Source organism: Theropithecus gelada, chromosome 8, assembly GCF_003255815.1.
Source record: "Theropithecus gelada isolate Dixy chromosome 8, Tgel_1.0, whole genome shotgun sequence".
Taxonomy (NCBI): domain Eukaryota; kingdom Metazoa; phylum Chordata; class Mammalia; order Primates; family Cercopithecidae; genus Theropithecus; species Theropithecus gelada.
Genome location: NC_037676.1, coordinates 137,981,654 through 137,988,082, shown reverse-complemented (window position 1 = coordinate 137,988,082; position 6,429 = coordinate 137,981,654).

The following is a 6,429-nucleotide window of genomic DNA, read 5'->3' as shown; positions in this document are numbered from 1 at the left end:
TCATTTTCTCACAGTACCAGAGGCTGGAAATTCAAAAGCAAGGTTCCAGCGGGGTTGTTTTCTGGTGGGGTCTCTCTTCCTTGCTTGAAGACGGCGCCTTCTCTCTGTGTCCTCACGTGGCCTTTCTTCTATGTATGCAGAAAGAGTGCTCTTGCGTCTCTTCCTCTTTTAATAAATTCTATTAGATTAGAGCCCCACCCTTATGATCTCATTTAACCTTACCCATCTCCCTACAGAACCTATCTCCAAATACAGTCACATTGAGGGTTAGGACTTCAACATAGGAATTTGGAGGGGATAAAAATATTCAATCCATAATAGACTCAAAGTTTGACATTTATTTTAAAATGAAGCAAATACAAATTGTTTCTAAAAGACTACAACTTCTTTCCAGTAATCAAAGAATTCCTGCAGATAAATATCGAAGGAAAATGAGTTTACAATATTTTTAAATCTCAAAACACTTGAGGAAACAAGACACTGTGAATGTGGAATCAGAAGTGGAAATAATGACAAGGAATATAAAATGGTATATTTACTGTTTAAAGACATAAAAAAGAGAAAACTACATGAATAAGGAATAGGAGAAGATAAAAATAAACAAGTAGACCTAAAAAGTAGTACTTCTCTAACTAAAAATAAAAAATTGAAATTTAAAACTTAATGTGTAGGCTAAAGAGCTGACTGGCTACAGATAAAGGAAGAATTCATGAAAGAGATTCTAGAGAAATTATCCTGACTGTAGCATACAGGCGTCAAGCTGGAAAAATATAAACACAAGGTTAAAAATCAAGGAGAGTAGAATGAATGAGGAGAGTGACATCAGCAAGAGTGCCGACTAGAAGCCCCTAGTGCTCATCCCTCCACAAAGACGACCAGAACAATGAATAAACAATGACAAAAATAACTAAAGGAGAGCACTGGAGTATGTCAAAGGAGTAACAGAAACTTTAGTGAGCACAGAAAGTCAAGACGGCCACAAAGAGAATGGGAGGAAACACCAGGACAACACCACCTCATCCCTCAACCAGGATCAGCTGGGAACCAGGAGGAACCGCTCCCTACAGTGAAAGGTAGGCAAGAGGATCCCAGCAGCGTCCACCAACACCTTGGGTATCTCAGACCTCACCGCTGGGGTCCCCTGCAGTCCTCACAGGCACTAAGCCCAGATGAGGAAGCTGCCTGGAGGGCACATAGCTGTGGTCCCCTCAGGGAAGGAGCTGACACTGTGACCCTCTGATGTGGTTTAATCTGCTCCTGTGCTACACCATCTAGGAACTAGAAGAACTGCTGGAGGGTGTCTTACTCTAGGGGTGAATAGCTATGGTACCCCTTCATCTCTGAGGCTCAACTGCCATCAAACTACCCCCACCCAGTGGCCACCCATCCCCAAGCCAAGCTGTAAGCAATTGCTACACGCTTCCTCATGGGGCCAAGTAGAGGTGGAATCGCTTCACTTACCCCACCATCACCCCCTTAAGCTAGATCTTCTTGGGTAAATGGTGTTGTGGCAAAACAGCTCCATCTACCTCTCTCAACTGTAGCTGTGCCTTGTCCCTAAGTGCCCTGAGATGAAACTGCACACTGCCTCCTGAGGAAATAGTGCCTTGGAAAAACCCTGCATTGTAGGGAAACAGTATCTGGGCCATCCAGAATAGTTGCACTCCCAGGCCTAATCTGAAGTGGTACATCACCTTCTGGGAAATTGGTGCTTTCGCTGATCTGAGCATCTACACATCCTAGGGCTAAGCTGACCCAGTACCCTGGATCTCAGGAAAACGGAGCAGAGGCTGAGCGGAGACACCCCACACTACAGTCCAAACAACTCTAGCACCCTGCTTCCCTGGAGCTGGACTAGCACTCTAGAGTCTAAGCTACTGAGACACCCCTCTTTCTGCAGTGGAGTCATCACTATACTGTTCCCTGTCCTCCAGGGTCCAAATGACAGCTGTGCTTAGCCACTCTGGGGAACTTTCTGCTGCTTTACCTGGTTTCATAAGGTCTGGGATATTGCTGAGCCCCACCACCTCAGGGTCTAGAGTCACCATTACACAGCACCTCATCCCAAAGGACCTAATATGCTACTCAGCCCTATTGGCTCAGGCTATAGAATTACAGCCATACCCTGCACCCTGGGCTCAAACTTCCAGAGCAACCCTTCTTCCCTGGAGTTGGGCCAGGGAATCATAGTTACAACCCAACCACCTGAACCCAAACTGCTAGGTGGTATCTCAGAATCATAGATCCTAGTGCTACAGGCAAGCTGCATTCAACCATGCCACAGAGCAAAACTGCACCCCAAAATTCAGGTGCCACATAGGTTCCTGAGAACCTGAGACTGGGACCCAGGCCCCACAGCCACTCCAAGCACTTGCACCTGAAACACAGAATCATAGCAGCTGCTTCTAGGCCATATGAGGCCAGACACCAAGAAGGATCACCTCAGTTATGTCTCCCCATTGTGGGAAAAATAAGAATAGGAGAAGTCTAAAAGCCCTTGCCACTGAGGACACTAAACACCTATGCTAACACTACTGCTACCACAGACATTTATGGCCTAAACCGTGAGGTGCCCTCAGTTATGGCTGATGTTGAACATAGATTACGAAATGCCATGAAGACTGTACCATTGCACCTACCCAGAAACAGAGTCGCCATGCCCTTCCCAAGTGACATACTAAGACCCAACTGTGGGTGAGAGTTTTTCTCTACAAAAGCCACTCTGGAAAGTTTAGAAGTGATTGTTCCACCAAATGCACAGACATCACTGCAGGGACACAATAAGCAAGAAAAAGCAAGGAAGCATCACACTATCAAAGAATATAACTCTCTAGTCATAGACCCCAGTAAAAAAGAAAATCAATGAATTGCCAGAAAAGGAATTCAAAATAAGGATCATAAGGAAACTCAATAAGATATTAAAAAATGCAAATAAGACATTTCATCAAAATTAGGAAGTCATAATATGAATAAGAAATTCAACAAAGAGCAATATCATAAAAAAGAATGAAACAGAAATTCCACAGCTGGAGAATTTATTGAAATAAAAATATAACAGAGAGCTTCAATAGAAGAAATAGAAGACTTTATTGAGCGGAAGAAAGAATCAATGAATGTGAAGATCTGTTTTTTTGAAATTGCCCACAGAGTATAGAGATAACCCACTGAGTGGGAGAAAATATTTGCAAACTACTGATCAAGGGATTAATAACAAGAATATATAAAGAAGTCAAACAACTCAATAGAAAAAAAACCATGAATGATCCTTTAGGATAGAGGCAAACGATCTGAATAGACATTTCTCAAATGAGGACACACAAATGGTCAATAGGCATATGAAAAAACACTTAATATCACTAATTATGAGGGAAATGCAAACCAAAATCACATTGAGATATCATCTCACCACAGTTCCCCAAAAAACACACTTTATAGACACTGGATATTATCAAAAAGACAAAAAGAAAAAGAGATGCTGGCAAAGATGCAGAGAAAGGGGAAAACTAGTACCCTGCTAATGGGAATGTAATTAGTACAGTCACTGTGGAAAACAGTGTGGGGGTTCCTCAAAAAACTAAACCTAAGTGTGCATCGATGAATAAAATGGATAAAGAAAATGTAGCATATATATACAATAGAATACTATTTATTCACAAAATGAATAAAGTCTTGTCATTTACAGCAACATGGATGAAACCAGAAATCAAATAAGCCAGGTACAAAAAAAAAAATCACATATTTTCAGTTGTATGTGGAAGCTAAAAAGTCGATCTCATGGATGTAGAGACTAGAATGATAGTTACCAGAGACTGGGAAGAATGAGGGAACAGTGAAGAGAGGCTAGTTAATGCGTACAAAAATACAGGTAGATAGAAGAAATGAGTTCTAGTATTCAACAGCACAGTAGGGTAACTATAGTTAACAATAATATATTGTGTATTTCAAAATAGCTAGAGGAGAAAATTTAAAATATCCTCATCACAAAGAAATGACAAAAGTTTGAAGTGATGGATATTCACATTCTCTTGATTTGATTATTACACATTGTGTACCTCTATCAAAATATCACATATAACCCATAAATATGTACAATTATTATGTATCAATAAAACAACAATGGGACTAGTGTGAAAAGGCTTGTCATTATATGATCAAATTTCCAAATGATGAAAATGGCAAAGAGGGAACATGTGAAGAGGACATTTCAAAGAATTTCCTTGACAGGATGAAAGACAGGTCAGGATTCAGGAAGCCCAATACATCACAAATAGACTATCCCAATCATTAAGAAACTGAACAATATCAAAAACCAAGAGAACATTCTAAAAGCATCCGGAGACAGAAGACAAATTACCTCTAAAGGCATAACCATAAATGTAAAACTGACTTCCAATAGCAATAGTCAAAGCCAGAAAACAGTAAAATGTCTCCAATGTGCGAAGAAAAAAATAAATGTCAACCTAGAATTGTACATTCTGCAAAACAATCTATAAAGATGTAGGGCATAATAAAAGACAATTACCAACTGAGAATATTTGTGACCCACAGACTCTCACTGCAAAAAAAAAAAAAAAATCTGAAGGGAACATTCCAGGCAGAAGAAAAACCATCCTCTGAAGACTTAAAAGATTTCAGAAGAGGCCAGGTGCAGTGGCTCACACCTGTAGTCCAAGCACTTTGGGAGGTTGAGGCGGGTAGATCATGAGGTCAGGAGTTCGAGACCAGCCTAACCAAAAAGGTGAAACCCCGTCTCTACTAAAAATAAAAACATTGGCCGAGCATGATGGCACGTGCCTATACTCCCAGCTACTCAGAAGGCTGAAGCAGGAGAATTGGTTGAACCCAGGAGACGGAGGTTGCAGTGAGCAGAGATCACACCACTGCACTCCAGCCTGGGCAACAGAGTAAGACTCCATTTCAAAAAAAAAAGATTTCAGAAGAGAGAGTGAGCAACTACATTGGTAAATATATCGGCAAATCTAAAAAAACTGTACAAAATAATAATCATCCAACAGCATTCACTTATTCATTCATTTATTTATTCCACACAGCTTTTCTGAACACCATCTGGTCTTCAGGTTTGCATGGAACATATCACACACACACACACACACACACACACACACACGCACGCACAAATGAACTTCCATGAAGAATTTTATATTGGTGATTTAGGAAACCAAGGAAAATGTCCATTCCATTATTTTTTGATAGTTAGAACATGGAAAGTAACTTCACTAATATAGAAAGGCAGCTAAGAACATTGTTATGTATTCTGTGTATGGGTCTCCCGGATGGTAGTGAGCAATGTAAAGACCAAAACCCACACATGCTTACTCCTTGTTGCCATAGGACAGGGACCAGGGAATGGGCAGTGAAGAGGTCAGGCAAAGTTGATAGGTGTTCTGGGGAAGGGCTAGACCAGTTCAGTTTGCAGGAGACTGGGAAGTCAAGAGCTGAGCCTCGTGAGATGATGAGAATTTCGGGGAGTGGCTGGGAGAAAGGCAATGAACACAATGAAGCAGAACCTGTGTGATGCCTCCTTTAGTGTGCTGCTGGGGGCTGGAGATAAATCAGTATGTTGCAAAGCCTCTTCCAATCAAAGAAAGTAGAAATATTCCAGTAGGGTTTGGCTGTATTCATACTCAAATCTCATCTTGAATTGTAGCTCCCATAATTCTCACATGTTGTGGGAAGGACCCAGTGGGAGATAGCTGAATCATGGGGGTGGTTTTCCCCATGCTGTTATCATGGTAGTGAAAAGGTGTCACGAGATCTGATAGTTTTATAAGGAGAAACCCCTTTTGCTTGGCTCTCATTCTCTCTTGTCTGCTGCCATGTAAGACGTGCCTTTTGCCTTCCACCATGATTGTGAGGCCTCCCCAGCCATGTGGAACTGTCAGTCCATTAAACCTCTTTTTCTTTAAATGACCCAGTCTCTGGTATCTTTATCAGCAGCACAGGAACAGACTAATACATATTAATATATTTTAATCAAGTTATTCCATATTAGAAAGCTTTTCTAGTAATATAATTAACGATGAATATGTGGACATTGACATACAAAATTTTATCATGTCAATGTTTATAATAGGAGGAATATGAAAACAAATTGGATATGCAAATTATGGTACTCAAGGAAATAACATGTGGCCAATACAAATGCTTTATTATGTTAGAGTAAATAATCAAGATATAAAATTACAGGAACAGTTTGATTATAACCCAACAAAGGTAACTATGAGGAGAATAATAGCAAACACGAGAAAATATTTCCAAGTATTCATAGTGATCTCTGATTAGGGAGTCTATAACTGGTTTCCATTTTTCTTCTTCTCTGTATTTTTCTGACCTCCTTAAACAGAGACATATTATTTTCATAATGAAAAATAAATACAGATTTATAACTTTGTCCTGTTTCATAGTACA